We start from the raw sequence: 26,206 nt of genomic DNA on the forward strand, positions 1-26,206 counted from the left end.
AGAATCAGTTAAAGACCAAAAGGTGGAGGTGTTCTCCCAAGGGGGAGATAGTGAATTGACATTTCAGAATAGGTTGTATGTCACTGGTGTTGATGATCTAAGGTAGAGGATTATGGCTGAGGCGCATGACGCACGGTATTCTATTCATCCCGATACTACCAAGATGTACCGCGATTTATGGGAGATTTATTGGTGGAATGGTATGAAGAAGGATATAGCGATGTTCGTAGAGAAGTGTGCAATATGCCAGCAGGTGAAGATAGAACACCAGAGACCCGGTGAAACGATGCAAGAATTTAGTATCCCTACTTGGAAGTGGGAGGAAGTGAATATGGATTTTGTGACTTGTTTACCTCCTTCTCGCCGTCATCATGATTTGATTTGGGTTGTTGTAGATAGGTTGACTAAGTCCGCACATTTCCTGCCAGTGCATACATCTTTCACCACAGAGGACTATGCTAAGCTGTATATTCGAGAGTTTGTCAGGTTGCATGGATTACCGTTGTCTATCATCTCTGATAGAGGTACTCAGTTTACTTCTCATTTTTGGAGGGCCTTCTAGAAGGGTCTTAGCACCCAAGTTCATCTTAGCTCTACTTTTTATCCACAGACAGATGGTCAGGCTGAGAGGACTATCTAGACTTTGGAGGATATGTTGAGGGCTTGTTATCTTGATTTCAAGGGAAGTTGGGTTGAACACTAGTCGTTGATTGAATTTACTTACAATAATAGTTTTCATGCTAGCATTGGAATGGCTCCATTTGAAGCCTTGTATGAGAGAAGATATAGATCGCCCATAGGTTTGTTCGAAGTGGGTAAAGCTGCTGTGATTGGACCTAATGCTGTATTTGAGGCTATGGAGAAAGTTAAGTTAATTTGGGAGAGGTTAAAGATAACCCAAAGTCGTCAGAAGTCGTATGCAGATGTGAGAAGAAGAGCTCTTGAGTTTGAAGTCGATGATTTAGTATATTTGAAAATCTTACCCATGAAAGGGGTGAATAGATTTGGAAAGAAAGGGAAGCTGAGTCCCAGATATGTTGGCCCGTATAGAGTTTTGGATTATGTTGGAAAAGTAGCTATGAGGTTGAATTGCCTGTAGAATTGTCAGCTGTCCATCCTGTGTTTCATGTTTCTATGCTCAAGAAGCACATTGGAGACTCTGTTGTTGTTGATCCATCAAAAGGTTGTGATGTTCAGGATATCCTTTCGTATGATGAAATCCGAGTTGAAATCCTAAATTATCAAGTCCGTAGACTGAGGAACAAGGAAGTTCCCCTGGTTAAAGTTCTATGGCGAAATCAATCAGTAGAGGGTGCCACTTGGGAAGCAGAAGCAGATGTGCGAGCCAGTTACCCTTATCTTTTCTCCACGAGTTCGAATCAAGCTGAAGGTACTGTTCCCTTAATTTAGTTTCCTTCTAATCTAATGTATTCCTCTATATGGTTATTCCCTCTATGATTCGTGCATTTGGTGAAGTACTCAAGAGTATTACAGTAAAGTGAGCCCTTCTATGTGAGTAGTTCCAGCTGTGCGTCCTCATTTTCTCTTGTTCTTGGCCTAAATAGCAACATTCGAGGACAAATGTTTCCAAGGGGGAGATATTGTAATACCCCGATCATTACTTAAGCCTAAATCTATCTTTTTGAATGGATATGTATGACTTCCAGAGTGATTGATAGTTAAACCATATTGTATTTCTCTAATTTCCACTTTTTGTCATGTAGAGCATTGAATAAGCTTTAATCGATACTAATTTTATCGAAATCCGACATCGAATGAGTGAGTTATGTCCGTTTTACTGAATGCTAGGATAGCCCAGGTTTGACGGTTGACCTGGTGGACCGTCAGGTCCTTGGTGGACCGTTAAGTGTCTCGTCAAGACAAGGCAGTAGCTCCATTTTTGGGATGTCGTGTGACGGTCAAAGTGGTGGACCTTCACAAAGTTGATGGACCGTCAAGGTGTCCGTCAGACCGAGACAGAATATCTCATTGTTGGCCCTCAATTGATGGACGACTTGGTGGATCATCACTTTTCTGATGGACCGTAAGGTCAACCATCACGTCGACGCAGAATGTTCCAGTTTTGGTGTTCGAGTGACGGACAACTTGGTAGTCCGTCAGTCCCTCTGACGGATCGTCAGGTCGACCGCCACAGGCCCCGATCAATAAATTTCAACTTTTTTTCAAAGGGGCATCTTGGTCATTTCCTCTCTTTGTGGCCTTTTATATATATATATATATATATATATATATATATATATATCTATGTAGAGAAGAGAAGACCATTTCTCTCCAAATTTCTTTCAAGAATTCTCTAGAAACCTAGGGTTTCTTCCAAACCCAAAAATGAAATCATCTCTAAGAAATTCAAGAAAGCTTCCATAAATTTCTTCAAGTTGTTCAAGAACTAAGCTCCTCAAATCAAAGGCAGCAAGGTCTTGGTATAAAAGTGTGAGAAAGAAGTTTCAAGAATGTTTCTATATATTCAAAATCAAAACCAAAGGTATGTGGATTTTGAATAAGAACACTCCTTTCGTTCTTGTGCGTAAAAATTTACTTTCTATTACTGACTTACATGATTTCGCAAGTGGGTTTACACCGAAATTTCTTTATTTATGATTTATGAGATTTGAGTTGCATAAGTTTGATATTTATAATTATTTCACCATAATGTTTCTTAAATTGATAATTTATTCCATGAGTTGTATATTGCCATTACGTATTGATGATTTCTAAGCGATTTAAGACAAGTGTCATGAGTTATGCCTTTCCATGAGAAATTTGACTATTGAATATATATATATATCGATATTTGAGATTGAAAGTCAAGAATGAGTCCTATGATGTTTCCTTGAAGCTTTGATATTTTAAATGATTTAATAAGCACAGGTACTTGATATTGAGAAAGATTTTTTTTATTTTGAGTCGAGTTAGGAGTCCATAGTTGTTCATGAATTACAGATGAGATATATTTATGTTTTAGTCTCTATGATAGACCCATGAGTTGATATGGATTAAGGTGGATTTTCTAACGCGTTCTGAGCTGAGTCTGGGAGGAGTATTTATCACCGAGTGGAAAATATGGTATTTCTCCGAAACTACGTCCCACTGTAGGATTTATGTTGATAATTATGGGCAAAGGCTGAGTATGGGATTGTGATAATGAGATTGAGGTTGTAATCCCTGGGAAGAGTACAACACCCCTGCCAATGTAGGGTTCTCTTCTTAGGAGGGCAAAACGTTGGACTCTATGCAGCTCACATGGAGTAGTTATGTCGGTTGTAAGAAACTCCCAAACCCATAATGATCTAAATACCTTGAGTTACCGAGTCACTCTAAGTCATGAGTCAAAGATTTTGAGTTGAGTTGAATGATTTATGAGATTTATGAAGCATGTGTTATTACTGATGATTTATGGAAATAATGTTTCAGATAATTCAAGCGAAGAGAGTTATTAATATCAGCATGCATGGTTTTCTTATACACTTACGATATTATTTAAAATGTTTCATCCACCCCCATATACTCAGTACATTCCCAAGTACTGACTCCCATACCGTTTTGTATTTTATATTTCCTCGTGATATAGGTTCAGGTGCTCATTCTCAGCCGTGATAGTGATCTACGAGTACCTTAATCTACATTTCTGCAGTTGGTGAGTCCTCATGGTTTGAGGCCCTATGTTCATGATTTTTGTCTTTCTAATTGATGGTTGTTTATTTTTTTCGTTCAGCATGAGCCAGTTGGGGATCTGTCCCAATGGCTCTTCAGTTTTATGTAGTAGAGGCTTTGTCAGACTAGAGTACCAGTATGTACAGAACGTTAGTATTTTTATTGTACAGGATAGTATTACTTTGTATCTCAGTATGTTCATGGCATGATTATTCTTTCTTATTACCGCTCGATTATTGTCATGGTGAATTCTAGGAGTAAAGATAGGCTCAGAGGGTTAGCTTAAGGCTGTGTGTGGCCTTAAGCACCATGTGACATCTCGGGATATGTTCTTGGGGCGTTATAGGCAAGTTCCTAAATATTTTCAACAGTTAAGAATTCAACCAAAGCGATGGAAATACTAATACATACAAGAACACCAATTTACAATGAGTTTGCACTATAGTTATTTCATTGATCCATCTACGTTCCAACAACCCTAGTTATGAAGTTTAGTTGATCATGATCGTAATAACACAAAAAGATTCAATAGATGAAAGAATTAGGATTAACCTATGAAGAATAACTATGAAAAGACAAAATCGTAAATTAATTATATACTCTAAAAACAAAAAACAATTATTCTAAGATCAATAATGTATCACAGAACTCAATAATATGTCAAAAGTGTAGAACTGATAATAAAACATCTAATGGTATTTACAGATACAAGAAAAAACATATTCTATACAATGTAGAAAACCAGAGACCCTATCTACTCATGGTTTATGGGTTGAATCATAGGTACAACCCATGAATTGTGTATTCAGTTAACGAAATCAGAGTAAAATACTAAACATTGAAGAACTTCCTACCTAAGAGGCAGCCTAAGGGTCGTAGGTTGTACCTACACCCATAGGTAGGTTCATGAGAATCAATCTCAAATTAAACATATTTATAATCTTTAGAAATTCAACCCATGTGGAAACCTACCACTCATAGGTATTAGCCACGAGTCTTAGGTTGGCTCATGGTGGCCTTCTCAGCAAATCTTCATCCCTTTTTAGCATTCTTTGCTTCGAACACTGTTTTCCTGCAAAAAACTAAAAATAAAGCACATCACATCTAACAAGAATACCTATGTATTTGCACAATTTTGATATTTAAGCAAAGAAAATTCCATGAAACCATGGCACATCAAAATCATCAACTTATAAAATTTACATATCATCAGCCAACTAACACAAAGCTTAACAAACACGATGGTTAACAACAAGAAATATAAGGTACCTACTGATAACGCTTAACTTACACGTTAATTTAGTGCAAGGCAGTCGTCGTCAATGTATTTACCCAACTTTGGGGTCGAGGTTGAATTCGTAGGGAACAATGTGAGTGACCATTAAACAATTTTGAAACTAAAGCTACAAATTAAATTCAAACAACTGACACAAAAAGACAAAATGGGGTTTTTAATGATTGAACAAAATTTATTAACACTTCAATTCGCCTTAGAACTCAAATCTTAAACAATAATATTTCAAATCAATGATATAGAGAAACTAGAGTTGTGATCACTATGATTAGTAATCCTCCATTCAATAATAGTTGTAGTATTGGATTCTCGTGACTTATGGGAAACACCAAATTATCAGTTTCGATAGTCCATCTAAGTGTTTCTCAACCTACCTAGATGTTAAACTCCCTAATTCTCTCAAACTTCGGAAAGCATTCTATTCATACTAATTTTATCTTGGGTTGATCAATCTTATTACAAAATTAATCATTAGATGAGAACTTAACCATTCCAAATCCTTGTTAATAATTCACTTCTTACTAGGGTTGATTTCTTATCTCAAGTAAATCAACAGTAACCAAGGCCTATTGTTTGTAACCAACAGGAAATAATTACTACAAAAGAACTATCAAGATGTTCCCACAATCACTCGAACCCTAACCAAATATTAAATCCATGGAGGAGTAATCATTGATCCCACAACCCTTGTTGTGGGTTTTAGTTCCACATGAGAAAGAAAGAGATAGCAATAATTATATTCATCATTCAAAGTAATTAACCTTACAAAAGATGAAGTATGGAGTTGATTCTCTTCCAAGTTCTAGAGAAAATTCCCATAACCAAATCAAAGAGTTGAATATTGAATTCTAAGTTCAGAGCCCCCAAAGAGAGGTGAACTCCTTGGAGTAAGTTTTTCTGCCCCCTGATATGTTTATCCCCCAAGAAAACCCTAAAAAATACTTTAAATAGTTCACCATAATTATGGAAACAAAATCATAAAGTTTAGTAATTTCTCGGACAGGTGATGATATTTTGTGATGCCTTATCGCTTATCATATCTTTGATGACTTATCATAGATGTCATCGATGATTTACTTCAGCTCTCCTATTCTGCCTTAAGCTAACGATGATCTTGACGACTTATCAAAACTGTGATAACATATCAGACAATGTCATCAGTTCTCTACCTCAACTCCCATGTTCTATCTAAGGCTAATGGGGACTCTGGCAGCTTATCACAAGGTTGATGGATTATCACATGTCATCGTCACTTCTTCCAACTGAATCCCATTCTCTATTTACGGCTGATGATAAAGATGATAACCTATTAGAGTGCTGATGGCTTATCAGGAATGTCATCAACCACATTTCTCTTCTATTTGCTTCAGATTTCAACTCTTTTACTTCCATCATTGTTGGTTCTCTTGCATCTTGACTTCCACTGGAAAATAAAAGATAAAATAATCAAAAACGACAAAAGTTGCTTAAGACTTTGGAATTATTCTCAGTTAAAAGCCTCAAATGTGTTAGCATTTACTCACACATCAACACCCTCAACTTAAAGCAATTTCTTGTCCTCAAGCAACTAAAACACAACTAAGAGCATACAAAGTACATTCGGCAGTCAACCATCCATATTATCTCAAAACATCTTCACTATCTCCAATGTCAATTAATTTAAAAACAACAATTGTGAATATTATAGAAGACAATAATGCGACACACAAGAATCAAGATATGACATCAATTCAGCAATAACAACCATGCATGTACCAAGATTACACTATCCAAATAAGTTAGCAACTAGTAACGTAACCAGTGTGCCCTCACAACATAGTACTCCCACTTCACTTTTATCAAACATCACATATGTAACCATAGGGACAGTCAAAAGACACTCACTCTCAGAATGAAGTTCCAATTGTATGCCAAATACCATAGGCTTGCCCTTATTTTCATTATCAAGATTTTCAGACAGGTCAGCTAGGATAACTCTAGGTCTTCTCTTAGGCTTGTTATGTAGGCTAGGGGCTGGTATGATACTCGATGATATTTAAAGTGACTAAGCCTCCTTGACACTACACTAGATTCCGAGGTCTCATTTATTAACCTTTTTCTATTTTTCTCTTTTCTTGATCACACATACTCAGGATAGGTGCGGTCTTTTTGACAATCATTTCTTTTTTTTTCACAACTTTTCTTTTCTTGCTCTTTTCCACCGCACCCAACTTTTTAATATTTTCTTTTATTCTACTTTTCTTCATAGTCATTTTACATCACGCACCCCTATGGTAGCCACCCTCAACTTAGGTTATTTGCCTAAGTTAAAGTGCACAATTTCCAAGGAGGACCAGGGCCAAAATAGGTTCATTGTGATATAAATAGAAAGGTGATAGGTATAATAAAAAGAATAGGCATTCAGGATCAAGGGATATTACTTACACATAGAAGGTCATTTCGGCTAAAAATGGACTAATATCAATAACGGCCTATGATCCTTTCCTAACCGCTATCCTACAACCAAGGCAAGACCAACCGGGAAAGACCAATCGGGAAAGTTCTAGATTTAACACACAATGGGAACTAGGTAGTATCTCACACACACATGGCACAAAGGTACATCACAAGCTACTACCCATTTAGTTCATGTAATTGTTTATTAGTGGTTATCATGTCACTAGTACTAATGCCATAACAAGATGCACAGTGGTCACACATAAATCCATATCACATAGTTATAAAACAAACCATTGGAGAGGCTTTTAAAAATAAACAAAAACATGTTAACTGCCTAAGGTACTTGTATTTCTCCTAGTCAACTACAATATTTTACAACAAATCACAATACGCCTAAATATGCCGGCTCTACTAGGCACAAGACTTTGGGGAAAAGAGGTACGACAACAAAAATCCTAAGAGGACATCAGCACCCACAAGTGGTCCTACCCTCAACTTATAATCATATATTTTCTCTAATGTGCCAAAATAAGAGAGTCAGAAACATACATATGGCACCATGGGTGAAAAGATCTAATGTCAATCACATAATACGAATACAAACAACAAAATACCTTGGGTTTCCTCATAAGAAATGCCTAATTTTGTGTCGCGACATGACCAAACTCAGTTTTTTCCTCCACCTTGAGGATATGAATTTCACCTCCAACTTAGATTCTATCTTCTTGCCTTGATCATAAGGGGGTGGTACAAAAATTAAGAAGTCGAGTAATGTATTAAGCGTGGTAAACCACTCAGCCTTAATGTGAGGTGTGGTTTTATTTTGCTTATCAAGTGTAAAATAAAGAATATAGGATTTTTATTCCTGATCTTCACACTCTTCTACTATTTTAAATGATTCCACAGACAAGATATCATCTAAACATACTGTGCAAATATTCTTTGAGTGAGGCCCAACCAATTCTACTTCAAAATTTACACTATCTACTACACACTCACTTTTATTCACTTTCTCAATAGCAGTCTCTAGATCAAGATGACAATCGAGTGGTTGTGATTCTTGAGTTTTATCCTCAAATTAGCTTATGTCCTCCTCATATTCTTCTTTTTTTAGCCATTGTAGACATGGTGGTAGTGGTAAATCTTTTAGCTCTGCCCACAACTGTGCTTTATTCTCTAAAATTTGTTTCATCAATTTGTCCGTTTGAATTGTGAGAGCACACATATCTTCAGAATGATCACTTTGAACACAAGACAAACACCAAGTTACAGTCTATTCCCTAGTTAGAGCAGTGTCTGCATCATATTATAAAGGTTCCCTACAATTATAATAAGAATCGTCATCACTCAAAAAATCATCTATCCGGGATGACATCTCAAGAAAGGTGTGAGAAAAATAAAAATAAAAGAAAATTTTAAAAATGAAAAAAATAAACTAAACAAATATTTACAAGTTTGAATTCAAGCAAGTAAGCTAATATTCCAAACCAACTCAATACGCTAAATTGTTCCCTAGCAACGGTGCCATTTTTGATGACGCTCAACTTATATGTCAATTTAGTGTAAGACGATCGTCGTCAATATATTTACACAATTTTGGAGTCAGGGTCGAATGCATAGGGAACAATGTGAGTGGAGATTAAACTTGTTTGAAACTAAAGCTACAAGTTAAATTCAAACAACTGACACAAAAAGACAAAATGAGGGGTTTTTAATAATTGAAGAAAAGTTATTAACACGTCAATTCACCTTAGAACTCAAATCTTAAACTGCAATATTTCAAATCAGTGATATAGAGAAACTAGAGCTGTGATCTCTATGATTAGTAATCCTCTATGGAATAACAGTTATAGTATTGGATTCTCATGACTTATGGAAAACACCAAATTATCAGTTTCGACAGTCCATCTAAGTGTTTCTCAACCTTCCTAGATGTTGAACTCCCTAATTCTCTCGAACATAGGAAAGAATTCTATTCATACTAATTTTATCTTAAGTTGATCAATCTTGTTATAACATTAATCATTAGATGAGAACTTAACCTTCCCAAATCCTCGTTGATAATTCACTTCTTACTAGGGTTGATTTCTTATCTCAAGCAAATCAACAGTAACTAAGGCCTATTGTTTGCAACCAACAAAAAATAATTAATACAAAAGAATTATCAAGATGTTCCCACAATCACTCAAACCCTAAACAAATATTAAATCCATGGAGGAATAATCATAGATCCCACAATCCTAGTTGTAGGTTTTATTTCCACATGAGAAAGAAAGAGGTAGCAACAATTGTATTCATCATTTAAAGTAATTAAACTTACAAAAGATGAAGTATGAAGTTTATTCTCTTCCATGTTCAAGAGAAAATTCCCACAACCAAATCAAAGAGTTAAAAATTGAATTCTAAGTTCAGAGCTCCCAAAGAGAGGTGAATTCCCTTGGAATAAGTTTTTCTGCCCCCCGATATGTTCAGCCCCCAAGAAAACCCTACACAATACTTTAAGTAGTTCACCTTAATTATGGAAAAAAATTCACAGAGTTCAGTAATTTCTCAGACAGGTGATGATATTTTGTGATGCCTTATCAGGACTCTGACGACTTATCACAGATGTCATCAGCTCCTCTTCGCTTTTGATATTCGCTGGCTTAGGCTGACGATGAAGCGTGATGATGTATTAGATCTTTGATGACTTATCACAGGTGTCATCGATGATTTACTTCAGCTCTTATGTTCTGCCTTAAGCTAACGATGATCTTGATGGCTTATCTAAACTATGACAACATATCAGATAATGTCTTTCCTTCTCCACCTCAGCTCCCATGTTCTGTCTAAGGCTGACGGCAACTCTAACGGCTTATCACAAGGCTGATGGCCTATCACATATCGTTATCACTTTCTTCAACTGAATCCCATTCTCTATTTAAGGTTGATGGTGAAACTGATAACCTATCAGAGTGATGATGACTTATCAGGAATGTCGTCACCTACACTTCTCTTTTATTTGCTTCAAATTTCAACTCTTTTTCTTCCATCATTGTTGGTTCTCTTGCATCTTGACTTTCACTACAAAATCAAAGATAAAACAATAAAAAATGATAAAAGTTACTTAAGACTTTAAAATTATTCTCAGTTAAAAGCCTCAAATGTGTTAGCATTTTCTCACACATCACCTATGATAGTCAAATGATTTTAGCTCAAACTTACCTATTCCTATTCACAACTACAGTCAAATCATTTTACCTCAAATTTCTTACTTCATCCTATTCAAATCTTTCAAAACCACTATGTGGATCTATGTAGCATGGTAGTATGATGCAAAAGGAATCAAGTGTTGGCTTTAAATTAGGGATAAATTACCAAACATATATACAATTGACACTACTAAAAAAATAAGTATTTAACAACACAACCATGTACGCTCACAACAAGAAATTCCCATAGCTCACAATATCATAATGCATATCAAAATAGGACTACATCAAATACTTACACTCTCAAAGAAGTTTAAACAATGTGCATAAAATACCATAGGCTTCCCCTTTTTTTATATATCTTAGTTTTATGGACAATTTGACTAGGACACTATAGAACATTTCAAGGCTTGTAATGTATGCTTGGGGTAACCTATGGTACATCTGGGACACAGTGTCTCACCTTTCACACTATACTTACATTATTGGCTCCACTACTTAACCATGCTTCTTTTAGTCTCCTTTTTCTTCTTTGCCCTTCCGGTCCTTAACCTCAAAGTTAAACTCTTGCAACAATTGTACCTATTGAATAAATCTAGCCAACCATCCTTCATTTCAATAAGGTACCTAAGAACTATATGGTCAGTGTGCAGAATGACTTTGTTACCATTCAAATTGGACCAGAATTTCTCAAAACAAACACAATCACATGAACTTATTATTTCATAACAATGGCTTTTTTTGTGTAGGGTTGAGTGCTTTGTTGGCATAATAAATGGGATGAAGTACTTGTTGTGTCTTTTTCCTAGGACTTCTCCTAGTGAAGCATAAATTGTTTCACATATTACATCAAATGGAAGGGTCCAATTCGGAGACACAATAATTGAAGATGAGATCAACCTTTCCTTAAGGCACTCAAAAGCATTGAGAAGCATCATAAAAACAAACTTCACCACTTTCTGTAGCAACTTTCACAAAAAAATTGCAATCTTAAAGAAGTCCTTGATGAATTTTCATTTAAAACATCCATGACCCAAGTACCTCTTAATACCTTTCACAAAAATAGATGGAGGAAAATTTTCAATCATCTCAATTTTAGCCTTGTGAACCTCTTTCTTATTATTTGAATTTTTTTGCCCAAGATGAATCCCCACAATTACTATGAAGTGACATTACTCCAATTCAGAACAAGGTACACTCATTGTTAGGGTTTTCCCCTGATTTTATTGCAAAGATTAAGTTTTACTTTATTTGAAAGGAAAATAAAAGTAATACCATAATTACTCTTACTTTTCCTAAAAGGAAAATATAATTCTTTTCTAGATTTGATTAACCTTTTTCTTGGAGGAAAGGTTTTGGAACTTTATCAATAGAAGACCTCTTTCTCATACAAGAACACAATAGTATTCCCAACTTAGTCATTTACAAGTCTTGTTTAGGGGAAGATTTTCTCCCAATAGTTTCTTACATTTTTTGTTATGTTAGTTTTCATGAGTAGGACAATTGGAAAAATAATATTAATAATATGTCTTGTTAGTATAATTTTATTTGTCATCTAAATTACCACCGAAATTGTTTGTAAACTTTAAGATTCCGCATGACGCCCTCCCGATTTCAAACCCAACAAGTGGTACTAGAGCCTGCAGTTCCAATGTCCAATGGTTTGGTGAAACGTGGTTTAAAACAAGTTCAAGATGACTCAAATCAATTTGAAACTAATTCGATGATAATGAAGATCTTTGTCTAGCTAAACAATGAGAAGAACGTTTAAGCATATTTTAACATTCCTGTTGTTGCATCATTAAAAATAAAAATAAAATATTTAATTTTAGCCATAATATTTTAAAACTTATTTTTAACCATAGAAAACAATAGTGATGAAGATTATTTAAAGAACGAAGATCATGCAAATAAAGAAGGTAAATCAAATTAGGTCAAGAAAATCAGCCAAAAAGGGAGATTTGTTAGGGTTTTGTCTGATTTACATACCATGTTTAAGTTTTATTTTCTTGAAAGGAAAAAAAGTAATACCTTAATTACTTTTACTTTTCCTGAATGGAAAAATATAATTCTTTGTAAATTTGACTAATCTCTTTCTTGGAGGAAAGATTTTGAAACTCTATAATTAGAAGGCCCCCTACTCATACATAAACATAGTTGCATCCATAATGTAGTCATTTACGAGTCTTGTTTAGGGGAAGATGTTCTCCCAATAGTTTTTATATTTTATTTAATATTAGTTTTCATGTGTAGATGAATTGTCCAAATAATATCAATAATATGCATTTTCAGTAGACTTTTATTTGTCATTTGAATTATCACCATATCGGTTTGCAAACTTTAAGCATCCGCATAATGCCATCTTGATTTTGAACCAAACACCCATAACATGTTTGCAGTGCACTAGCCAAGTGAGCCTAAAAGTCATCAAACGATTCACCCATAATAGATAAATATTCTAGGAAGAACTCTGTTATATCCCCCAACATATCAAATAAGATAGAACATCATGTTATGCTAAAAGGTGGTGGGAGCATTACAAAGGCCAAAGGCATCCTCTTAAATGAGAACATACCAGATGGACATGTGTAAGTGGTTTTCTCTTTCAACTTGGGGAAATATAAATTTTATTATACCATAAATAAGTATAAGAAAACAATAACATTCACTACCAAAAGGATGATTTAATGTTTGGTCCATTAATAGCATAGGAAAGTGATCATTTGTGTCCAAGTATTCATGTTTAAATAATCTATGCAAACTCATCATCATATAACTAATCTTTTGGGAAATCAGTCATTTTCCTCATAAGGAATCATTTGATCCCACTCTTCTTTGACACACACTGAACCGGTCTCACCCACTTGTTATCAGTAGTAGGGTAAACCACACTTGTATCTAACCTCTTAATAATCTCTTTTTCACCATCTCTTGTATAGATGGATTTAGGCAATACCAATGCTCAATGCTAGATGCACACTCCAGTTAAAGTTGAATCTCATGAGTGCAAATCCTTGGTAGAATTTTGATAATATCAATAATAGTCCAACAAATAGACCATTTAAACCTCTACAAAACTGATATCAAGGCCTTAATGTATAAAACCAATAAATTGCTATAGTGATAACCGATAAGGTATTGTTTTTTCGAAGAATGCATTACACAAACAAGAGGGGTTAGTCTTCAATTTTAAAACTAATGGCTCCTCATTAGTTGGGCGAGATGGCAGGGTTGCTTTATTCATTAAATCATGGTCAAACCTATTTAGTCCATAAGTTTAATAACCTCTACTAACATTTAGGATCCCTATCTCATCGTGGTCATCGATATCATCTCTTGAAAAATTCATTATCACTACTAAAAGTGCCTTGACACTAAGTCTCTCCTCAATAGTTACAACCAATGCATCTTCATCTACAGTGTCTATCACAAAAACATCCAACATATCCTTTGGTTGCCTCAATGACTGACATAAAATAAATGTGACAAATTTATCATTAACTTAAATTTTATCTATCCCATCTCCTTGTCAACCAATGCCCTAATGTGACTAGGAAGTATTTTTCTAAGATAGTAGGGATGTTAAAATCAATCTCACAAAAAATAATTACAAAGTCTACTTGTAATATGAAATAATCCATCTTCACCAAAGAATCACACAATATATCAACTTCTTCTACACAGTGTGATTGGCTATCAATGGTCTCATAGAGGCCAGCATAGGTAATTCAAATCCCATCTTCTTGTATTCAATTGGCAGGATTAGATTGATGCTAACTCCAAGATCATGTAGTGCTCATGAAAAATTAAAGGACCCAAGAGTACAAGGAATACTGAAAGCTCTGAGATCCTCCATCTTCTAAATAAAATATTACAACGCAATAGCACTATATTGATGCATATTATTAATAGGCTAAATACTCACCATCTACTTCTTGTTCACCAAATCCTTCATGAACTTTGCATAACTAGGAATTTGCTCTAAATCTTCCACAAGAGGGATATTTACAGATAGTTTCTTCAGTATCAACATAAACTTATGATATTTCTCATCTTTACATTTTTTCTACAAACTTTAATGAGAAGGTGGAAGAGGTCGTGGAATAGGATTCATTGCTGGTACGACCTCCTGAATGTTCCCTTTATCATTATCATCTTATTCCCTGCACCCATGAATTTTTGCAATGCATCATCATTAGTCCCCAACTTCTATGTTTTAGTTTTAGGTGAATTATAAACATCCATAGTATAATTCCTTACCTTGTCAACCACAGGCATAGATGGATCAATAATAGCCTTACCAAATTGAGTAGTGATAGCTAGTCAGTGACTATCATTCTTTTAATTCTAATCATTCCCAAACTACCCCTTCAAATAAGGCTATTGCGGTCGTTTTCAAAATATAATAACCTAACTCAGGTTGCAATCAAACCTAAGGGTATAAATGGAATTGTGCCTCTCACTTTTTGTAATCAATGGGTAGAACTGGAAATCTAAATAGGGGTTTTGAAGTGAACGTCTCAAGCAAGTAGTACATATCAACTCTATTTTTGATCAGTCATAGATGAATACTAGGTTTATGATCCCCTGGCTTCTAACTCAATAGACTTCTCGTATTTAACCCAACTATTTAGCTGTTGTGTATGTAGATTCTGGTAAGATATCTATCGCTAACCACCTCTCAGCATACTTTTGTGAATTCCATGTATCTTCACTCGGTCTCAGAGAATCTCCTTACTAATCCATACCTTAGACCCTAATTTTAGCTATCTCCTCTAAGTCTTAAGTTGATTAGATACAAGTCAACTATATTAAGAAGATCATACAAGTAAGCATATTTTTGCAGTTAACACAAAATGACTGTCATGATCTCCTTAGCCTAATCTCTACATCCCTCAGGTTTGTTGTGAATACAAGATGGATCCTAACATTTGCAACTTTTAAGAAAAAAATAAGCTTGTAGGTAAACACAATGCATGCAACAATAATTGGCTAGGAGGATTTAATATTTTCCCTACTACATACTTACCTTGAGTTCACATAACCCTAGCTATAAGTTTTAGCCACTTATGCTTGTGAGACAATCAACAGAATTCATATTGAATAACATTAAGCAATATCACAATAATAACTCAATAAAAGACAAATACTGTAACAGAATTATCAGTCAAAAGTAATATAAAAGAAATTCAAAGACCAAAATCAAATCTAGGAATCAAATATAGGTTTCCGAGTGTTAAAAGTTTGTAGCTAACTTTAAAATGTATAAAGAGTATATATAGTACCCAAGGAAACACTAAAAATTAAATCCCAAATGAAAAAGAAAAAATGTGGTTGGTGGCCACTTACTTTGGCCACATACTGACAGTATGTGGACGTAGGTAAGTACCAGAACTAAAGTTTGATTCATGAGAGCTATGGACCATATATGGATATAGAATAGTGTAGGGTCTTGAATATTTCTAATTCTATGCCCCTGGACTTTTGATCTCTGCACTATCTTAGGTCACATATGCCCGATAATGGTACATATTCCCAAAACTGCCTTAGTAAGTATCAAAAAACATAACTATACATCATTTTGTTCAATTTATCATCAAAAACCTAGTTTCCTACAAAACATACACAAAACACAGTATATCTAACAAAACTACCTAAGAAACTTGCATATTTTCATCGTTTTAAGCATCAACTATGTGATGTTTCTATAGCATACCAACACCCCCAACTTAGAATGTTTTCATGTCCGTAAGCAACACAATAATACAAAACAAAAACATGGCACTTAACTAAGAGAATCTAAGCTATCTAATGCAATCAATCATCACTTCAATCTCAAATATATTATCCCCATTCCTATTTGAACAAGTAAAAAACCAACCATTTATGAATATGATGCACAATAATGTTACATAATTGAACAATATATGGAAATTACATTAGCAGTAGGAAACCATGCATCAATAAAAGATGCATTGCTTGAACAAGCAAACAACTAGTATTGCAACCCATGTGCTCTAACAATAATGAAGTCCAACTCACTCATATGAAGTACTCCATATCAATACGGGGACGGTCAAGAGACACTCACACTTAAAAGAGAAGTTCAACCAATGCACATCAAATATCATAGGCTTGCCGTTATTTTTTTTACCTTTGTTTTTACATAGTCTAGTTAGGATCTTTATAGGACTTTATTAGGCTTGTAATGTACACTTACAGGGATAGTATGGTACACATTGGTATTAAGTGACTAAGCGTCCTAGGGGCTACACTAACTTTGGGGACCACACTTAACCAATTTCCTTTTATTACACTCTTATTTCACCCTTTTATTACTTAATGCTTATTCAACTTGGGTGTGGAAAGTTTTTTATTCTTTATTTTTTTACTATTTATTTTTTTCCTTCCTTTACCACACCCAGCCCTACTAACTTTTTCTTTTTCTTACCTTTCTTTACACCTAATATATATCACGTATCCCTATGATAGCTACCATCAACATAGGGGATTTGCCTGAGTTGAGGTGTACAGTATCCAAGGAGGACCAGGGTAAAAATAGTTTTATTGGCACTATGGAAAGGTTAAAGGTTAAAAAAAGAAATAGGCTTCAAGGCTAAAAAATGGGACCAAGGGATGCTATTTCACACACGCAATGTCATCAAGGGTAAAAGTGGACTGAAATAAAAAATTGGCATATGATCCTTCACTGACTGTCCTACAACCTAGGCAAGACTAGTCGAACAAGCTCTTGATTTAACATATAAATGGAACTAAGTAGCATCTAACACACACATGGCACAGAATCACATCACAAGTTACTTACATATGTAGTTCATAAACATGTTAGTTATGATTATCATGTCCCTATTTCTAATACCATAAAAAGAGCCATAAAAGTCAAACATATATATATTGACACAGTTTTGAAAACAAAATTTTTAAGGGGTATTATTTTTCTTGAAATAAAAATGACAATACCCCTAGATACATAAAAATCTTCTGATTACACAAAAAAAATATAAAACAAAACAAAACACATCACGACACAAATTTTAAACCTAGACATATCATTACTATAACCATATCACTGCTGACAGTAAAAGAAAAATGACTATAAAAACCCTCAATGGCTATGGTATATCCTCACCTAACTTATAACTATAAACTTTGCCAATGCACAAATAATATAAAACAATGGAATACGATCATACTTGGGATGATATAGTCATCCGTGTCATGATAATCCCTTAATGAGTGTATTTGGACTGGAAGTGGTGGTGGTGGTTGTAGTGCATTTCTAGGGGATTCACCCATTTCTATATCTTCTTACCTCCGTTGATAAATTGTTACAATCTCTACTAACTCATGTCTGGCCCTTTTCAAGGCCTGGACATATAGCATATTTGGATCCTGCAGGTTCTTCCTCGACCTCTCATGGTCCAAACTATGGGGCTCATATCCTCATCTTTAAGAAACAAATTAAAGTGTTTAAGCCCATACATATGTGGTCTTCAAATAGCTGGGTAAAAATTAGAGTGATGGTCGACATGTGGCTCTTAGTGAAAGAGTGTACCTTCTCTCGTAAAACATCCACCTCCTCCCTAGTATGTCCAAGATTTTATGCCTTAATCTTTGCAAACCTAGGCTACCACACGCCCCTCAAAAGAATCAATACTTGAATGCAAATCAAAGCGTAACTCCTATATAATACCTCTATATGGAGCATCCAATCTACCCTCATCCATATCTATTATATTCAAGACCCATAGCTATATCTACTCATAAAGAGTCACAAGCATGACCTTGACATTTTATAGCCAAGTGTCCATGAATCTCTGACTCTCTACCAAGATCTTCAAAAACTCTCAATATACTTGAATAACACCTAAATAAGGAGATGTAGTGGATTTGCGAGGGGCACTGAAGATGCATCTACCATGTAAGACCCCACAAAATCCAAGCATAACTCAGTCCTTTGTAGCATGAAAACAGGTCCCAAACTTATAAAATTTTAAGCTAAGTATTGGCACTTAGTCTTATATTGTCCTTGATATTTTGATGAACTTATTTTTAGCCATTACGACCTTAAAATATCGATTTTTAGGTAGATTCATGATGACGAATGTCAGTAGGTGTTCTCAAATAAATTTTAGAATTTTCAAACATCATTTGAGACATATTTGGGAGTCCAAAATAGTGGATCGATGCATCGCATTGCCTATCATGTGGATAGATATTTTTCCCCAGCTCCCCAGTGCAAATTCTAGTGAGCCTACATGATCTCGATGCATTGCGTCAGCCATAATGTCGACCCCATCGATGCAGCAAATTGGTCTATGCATTGCTGGGCATGTTTTTCAGTAATTATAATCTGCATCAAGAGAGGGGTAATTGGGTTATTTTACCACCTAATATCAGCCTCAAAACACGAATTAAGCCTTTCTGACGGTAAAATTCACTCATTATTCATAAATTATCTCAAGAACAAATCCTAACCCATTAAAATCAAGATTCAAATCCCAATAAATTCACCATAACTTTTAGAGAATTAACAATCAAGGTATATTATGTGTTAATCTAAGGATTTCCTTTCACAATTGGAGTTCATGGACCTCTTTTAAAACTACAAGTTGATTGCTTTCATGAATTTTATGTTAAATTAGATTGTATCCATGATTATCATGTTATTTGAGTCTTAATGCATGATTTATTACAAGTTTCATGTGAAGTAATTAACATATGTGTAGGGTTATGTTTATTTATCTTAATAGCCTTCGAAATTTTTAGCTAGGATTGTGATCATGATGCTTGCATATTAGTTATAATTATAAGCATAAAACATGCATCTCAAGTGTTTGACAAAACGTCTAAATGGAAGCATTATTAACAAGCTACTATTGTTGTGCTATTATAACCATGCCATGTTTTAATTTTAATGCTATCGAGTCTTGGGGTATTCAATACCCAAAATGTAGTTGTTTACCTAGAATTATAGTAGCTTCAGAATAGTCTTAGTGTTGTCACGTACAACAATACTTAGTCAGTTATAGAACTCAGTGTATTCTTTCAGTTAATAGAACTCACTGTACTTAGTCTAATTCAGTCATTTAGCTCGATCAATAATAGTTTAGTCAAGCCTAGTACAGTCAAAAAATCAATTCAGTGTCTATTCAGTTAGGAGTAGGAATCAACATTGAGCGAACGCAGGGATGGGGAATTCCAATCAGTGAAGGGTTTGACCCTTGGTATCAATTCCTGTGTTATAGAACTATGTAGCCAACATAGGTTGAGATATCTTCCGACTAGATAATGGTTGATACATCTCATATGAGTTTTCCTGCTAGTGAGGGTTAATGAAATATCTTCCAGCCAGATAGGGTTAACTCACAGCCATTGTTAGTATCCCTTAGCAAGGTGCTAAAATCGTTCCAACTGGGGTCACAGGTTGGACCCCAACTTAGTTTATAATCAGGAGCTCTCACAGTTACAATTTCACCCAGCTCAGTATAGAACTTAGTTTAGTTCTACAAAATTAGGACTTTCAGTAATAGCCAGCCAGTTAATAGTAACTCAGTTATACAGTCACCCAGTCTCAGTACCTCAGTTATCAGTAATTCAGTTATCAGTGATCTCAGTTACAGTAAAGTAGATTCTTATGCAGAATTGCATATTCAGTATTTAAAACAATTTTAGATAGACATGTACTCTCATTCAGTTATATTCATGTTACTCAGTTAGTTATTGTTCATGCATATGAACCCTTGCATATTAGCCTACCTCACTTAGCATAATAGTACATTTAAAGTACTAATGCATACTCTTTTTTTGCACTACGATGTCTTATATAATAAGTTCAGACACATGAGCTCCTGACCGCACTTAGCAGCCCAGCCTATGAGCAACAGATTTAGTAGTGAGTCCTCCTAGTTCAAGGACATAGTTATTATTCAAGAATTTCAGTAGTCCCGTTTATTCAGTAGTCGGAGCTAGTTGGGGAATTGTCTTATCAACTCCATATTTAGACAGTTAGAGGCTTTCAGGCTAGATTATTTCATACAAATATTCAATTTTCAGTATTTATTTTTTAGTATTCAACATTTGTTTTCATATTATGAACCTTATAGTATTTTAACCTATTTTCCCCATTATTTAAGAATTATTATTCAATGCTCAAAGTAGGTGCCAGTCATGGGTTGGCTAGTGGTCCTTCAGGGTCATGAGTATTATATAGCATTCGAAGTGCAGACTCAGGGCATTACAAACATAGTATCATAGCCTAAGTTTCAAAATAGTCCTAGGGATTCTAAAGGCTATGTCTAGTAGAATTTTGTGCATAGGTGTGTCGCGTACTACACTTATGGACAAGAAGCTAAGAAGAGTTTTAGTAATAAGTTCCCTTCTTTCAGTGTTCATATCTTATGAGTGAGCATGATCTCGAGTTTAACTCTATCTAATCCAATATTTCCTTTCATTTACAGAATGTGGCTCCAAAAATGACTAATGGAAGAAGAACTAGAAATCAGTTAGCACCTCCACCTGTTCAGGCAGATCCCTGGACGAGTATGTATCCTATGAAAAATTTAGAGCAGTTTCCATCACTTTGGCTCATTTTGTGGCAGCCCAGAATAAACGCCCAATACTCTTTCAGGCCAACCCAATGGCCAGTACTGCTGTAACTAAAATTTGGGACTTCACCCAAATTAATCCTTCATCATGGGTCTAAGTCTTAGGAGGATCCACAGGAATTCCTTGACATGGTGTAGAAAGTCACAGATATCATTGGAGTGACTTCCAGTGAGAGCACTGGGTTAGTTGCATATCAATTACAGGATGTGGCTCACACATGGTTTAAGTAGTGGAAGGTAGATAGGGGTGCTAGTGCAAGGCTCGTAGAATTGAAGGAGATTTCTGCTATTTTTTTAATAGGTTCTTCCCACTGTAGTTGAGAAAACTAAGGTTTTGGAGTTTATTAATCTTAAATAGGGCAACATGATAGTGAAAGAGTATTCTCTCAAGTTTACTCAGTTAGCTAGATATGCCCCTGATACGGTAGCAGATAGCAGATTTAAGATGACTATGTTTATGCCGGGTGTGTCTAACAGTGTGGTCAAGAAATATAGGACCATAATGCTAATTAAGGAGATGGACATATCCAGTCTCATGGTCTGTGCTCAGTAGATAGAAGATACTAAGAATAAGGAGAAAAAAAGGGAGAACAAGAGGGTTAGAACAGGTAGCTTCAACTTCACTCAGCCTAAGTTAGGGGGTGGCAATAGTTCTCAGTTATGCCCAAAATCTTTAGTTCCAGCTCCATCCTCAGCCAGTGCCCCAGTGCCAAAATTTAGAGATGGCAATAAATATAGGTGACCAGGCCCTAAACCCCAGGGTAGTGTTAGCTGTGCCCGAAAAAATCCTATTTGCTAGAAGTGTGGTAGGAACCACTAGGATGTCGCCTGAATCAGCAGGGTGACACTTCTAATGCCACTAGTGGGCAACGTCCAAATAACTTCTATGCACTTTAGTCCCGATGGGATTAGGAAAGTTCTCCTGATGTTGTCACTGGTACATTACAATTTTATTATTTATATATTTATGCTTTGCTTGATCCAAGAGCCTTCTTGATTTTTATAACTCTTTATATAGCTGTTGACTCTAGAGTCAGTCCCAAAATCCTAGTAGATCCCTTCTCAGTCACTAACCTAGTGGGTAAATCTATCATAGCTCGATGGGTATACAGAAGCTGTCCGATTATGGTATCTCTAAAAGTGAATTTAATAGACTTAGTAGAGTTAGGATGACATATTTTGATGTCATTTTTGGCATGGATTATCTTCATTCATGCTATGCTTCAGTTGACTGCAGAAACAGAATTTTCTATTTTCAATTTATGAATGAACCTATCCTAGAATAGAGAGGTAGTACTTCAACACTCAAGGGTCAGCATATTTCTTACTTTAGGGTGAAAAAAATGACATCTAAAGGGTGATTCGACCATCTTATTCAAGTTAAGGATTCTAGTTCTTTGACTCCTAGTATTGAGTCAGTTCTAGTAGCATGTGAATTTCTAGATGTGTTCCCCAAAGATCTTTCTAGAGTCCATCCCAAGCGGGAAATTGAATTCAGAATAGACCTTCTTCCCAATACTCATCGAGCTGAAAGAATAGTTGAAAGATCTCCTAGATAAGGAATTCATCAGATACAGTGTTTCCCCATAGGGTGCACTAATCTTATTCGTGCATAAGAAAGATGGTTCACTTATAATGTGTATTGACTACCGTTAGTTGAGCAATGTCACGATCAAGAAAAAATATCTACTTGCCAGAATCGATGACTTATTTGACCAACTTCAGGATGGAGATTACTTTTCTATGATATACCTCAAATTAGGCTCTCATTATCTCAGATTCAGAGAATATGACATTCCAAAAATATCTTTCAAAATTTGGTATGGTCACTTCAAATTCTTAGTCATGTTATTTGGTCATACCAATAGCCTAGAAGCCTTCATGGACTTGATTAATCATGTGTTCAAGTAGTACTTGGACATGTTTGTCATAGTCTTCATTGAGGACATTCTTATCTAGCCTTATAGTGAACAAGATCGTACAGACCATCTTAGATAAGTGTTATAGACCCTCAGAGCCCATTAGTTATTCGCCAAATTTTGTGAATATACAATTTGGCTAGTATTATGAGCTTTCCTTAATCATATTATTTCTGGTGATGGCATTAAAGTTGACCCTCAAAAGATTAAAGTAGTGAGAAACTATCCCAGACCTATCTCTCTATCAAATATCAGGAGTTTCTTGAGTTTGGCTGGCTATTACCGATGGTTTGTTGAGGGATTTTCATCTATTACGCCCCCTTTGTCCAGGCTGACTCAGAAGAAATTCAAGTTCTAAAGGTCAGATTCTTGTGAGGAAAGTTTTCAGGAGTTGAAGACTTAACTTACTACAACCTCAATTTTGACTTTACTAGATGGTTCAGATGAGTTTATGGTATATTGTAATGCTTACAGAGTTGGTTCGAGGTGTGTTTTAATGCAGAGAGGTAATGTCATAGACTATTCTTCTAGACAACTTAAGCCCCATAAAAATAACTATCCTACTCATGATCTTGAGTTAGCAGCGGTAATGTTTACCTTAAGGATTTGGAGGCATTATTTGTATAGGTTGCATGTTGATGTATGCATAGACCATAAAATCCTGCAGTATGTGTTTTCTCAGAAAGACCACCTACATCATAGAAGATGGTTAGAGTTGTTGAAAGACTATGACATGAGTGTTCTGTATAATCTGGACAAGGCCAATATAATGGCTGATACTCTTAGTAGGATGTCGTTGGGTAGTGTTACTCATGTGGAGGATTATAAAAAATTAGTTTAGGAAGTTCATCATCTTGCATGACTAGGTGTCCTCTTAGTCGATTCAGTAGAGGGTAGTGTATGGGTGCAAAATAGTTCGGAATTACCTCTAGTTTTTGAAGTAAAAGAAAAGCAGGATAGGGATCCCAGTCTAGTTAAGCTAAAAGAGTCAGTCAGAGATTAGAAAGTAGAGGTTATGTCTAAGGGGGTGATGTTGTGTTACGCTAACAGGGTTGACTATATATGCCATGTGTGGATTGTGTGAGACAATGGATTCTTGCAAAAGTGCATAGTGCATGCTCCTCGATTCATTCAGGGGCCACCAATATGTACTGTGACTTGCGAGAAGTCTATTGGTGGAGTGGGATAAAGAGAGACATTGTAGAGTTTATAGCTAAGTGATCGCCATATCAGTAGGTTAATATTAAACATTAGAATCCTAGTGGATCTATGTAGGAGTTTAGTATTCCCATTTGGAAGTAGGAGGAAGTGAATATGGATTTTGTGATGGGCTTTCCCTGTACTCATCATCAGCATAATTCAATTTGGGTCATTGTTGATAGGATGACCAAATCAGCTTATTTCTTACCAGTTCATACCTCTTATTTAGCCGAGGATTATGCCATGCTCAATATTAGGGAGTTAGTTAGATTGTACAGAGTTTCGTTGACTATTATTTTAGATAAAGGTACACAACTCACCTCTCATATCTAGAAACCCTGCCAGAAAGGTCTTGGTACCCAAGTTCACCTCATTACAGCCTTTCATCCTCAGATAGATGGTCAAGTATAAAGGACCATTTAGACTTTAGATAATATGTTAAGAGCGTACGCCATTGACTTTAAGGGTAGTTGGGATGACCACTCTTCTTTGATTGAGTTTGCATATAACAACAACTATTATTACAATATTCAGATGGCTTAATTTGAGGCACTCTATGGGAGGAGATGTTGGTATCCTATTAGTTGGTTGGAAGTGGGTGAGGCCACAGTTGTAGGGCTTGAATTTGTATTTGATACTGTAGAAAAAGTTTAGTTTATCTCAAAAAGGCATAAGACAGCTTAGAGACGACAGAAATCCTACACAGATGTACAAAGAAAGGATCTCAAGTTTGAGATTGGTGATTATGTGTATTTGAAATCTCTCCTATGAAGGTAGTGAAGAGGTTTGGAAAGAAGGGGAAGCTCAGTCCCTGATATATTGGTCCTTATCAAATTCTCAGCCATTTTGGAAAGGTAGCTTATGAGCTTGAGTTTCCTTCAAACTTACCTTCAATGCACCCAGTGTTTCATATCTCTTTGGTTAAGAAATGCATTAGTGAGTCAGCAGTTGTAATCTATATAGAGGGTTTAGATGCTCATAACAGTCTCTCTTATGAAAAAGTTCTAGTCAAAATTCTTGATCATGAGGTTCACAGACTGAGGAACAAAGAAGTCCCTCTTGTCAAAGTTCTTTGGCAGAATCAATCCGTTGAGTGAGCTACTTGGGAAGCAGAAGCAAATATGTGGAACAAGTATCCTTACCTCTACTACGTAACCTCAGCCTCAGCTCAAGGTAACAATCTTTCTTCAATTTATTCAGTTCTATGCTAAGATTACCTTTAAAAACTCAGTATTGGTTTTGCTTGCATAACATCCTCGTATCATACATACCATCATGAAATAGCTCAGTCATGTGTCATGTCATCAGAATTCAGTAATGCTTCAGTTATGCATGTTCAATATGAAAACTCAGCATATCAGTAGTTTCAGTCATGTAAGAAGGCTTAAGGTGTGCATGTTCAGTATGTTGGCTCAATCTATCAGTATTCTCATCTTAGTCAGCGTCATTCCAGGATGAATGTTCCGAAGGGGGAGATATTGTAAGACTCCGTAAAATCCTAGCCTAACCCAGTCCTTTATAGCATGAAAATAGGACCCACACTTAGAAAAGTTTAAGCTATGTATTGGCACTTAGTCTTATTTTATCCTTGATATTTCCATGAACTTATTTTCGAACCTTACAAACTTAAAATGTCAATTTTTAGGTTAATTCATGATCAGGAATGTCAGTAGGTTTTCTTAGATGAATTTATGATTTTTCAAATATTATTTGAGGCACGTTTGGGAGTCCAAAAAAGTGGATTGATGCAATGTCAATGAGTCACGTCACCTTTCCCATCAATATATATTTTTCCCCATCTCTCAGTGTAAATTTTAGTGATATGATGTGATCTCGACACAGTATATCAGCCATTATGTCGAC

Source organism: Capsicum annuum, chromosome 5 (assembly GCF_002878395.1).
Source record: "Capsicum annuum cultivar UCD-10X-F1 chromosome 5, UCD10Xv1.1, whole genome shotgun sequence".
Lineage (NCBI taxonomy): Eukaryota > Viridiplantae > Streptophyta > Magnoliopsida > Solanales > Solanaceae > Capsicum > Capsicum annuum.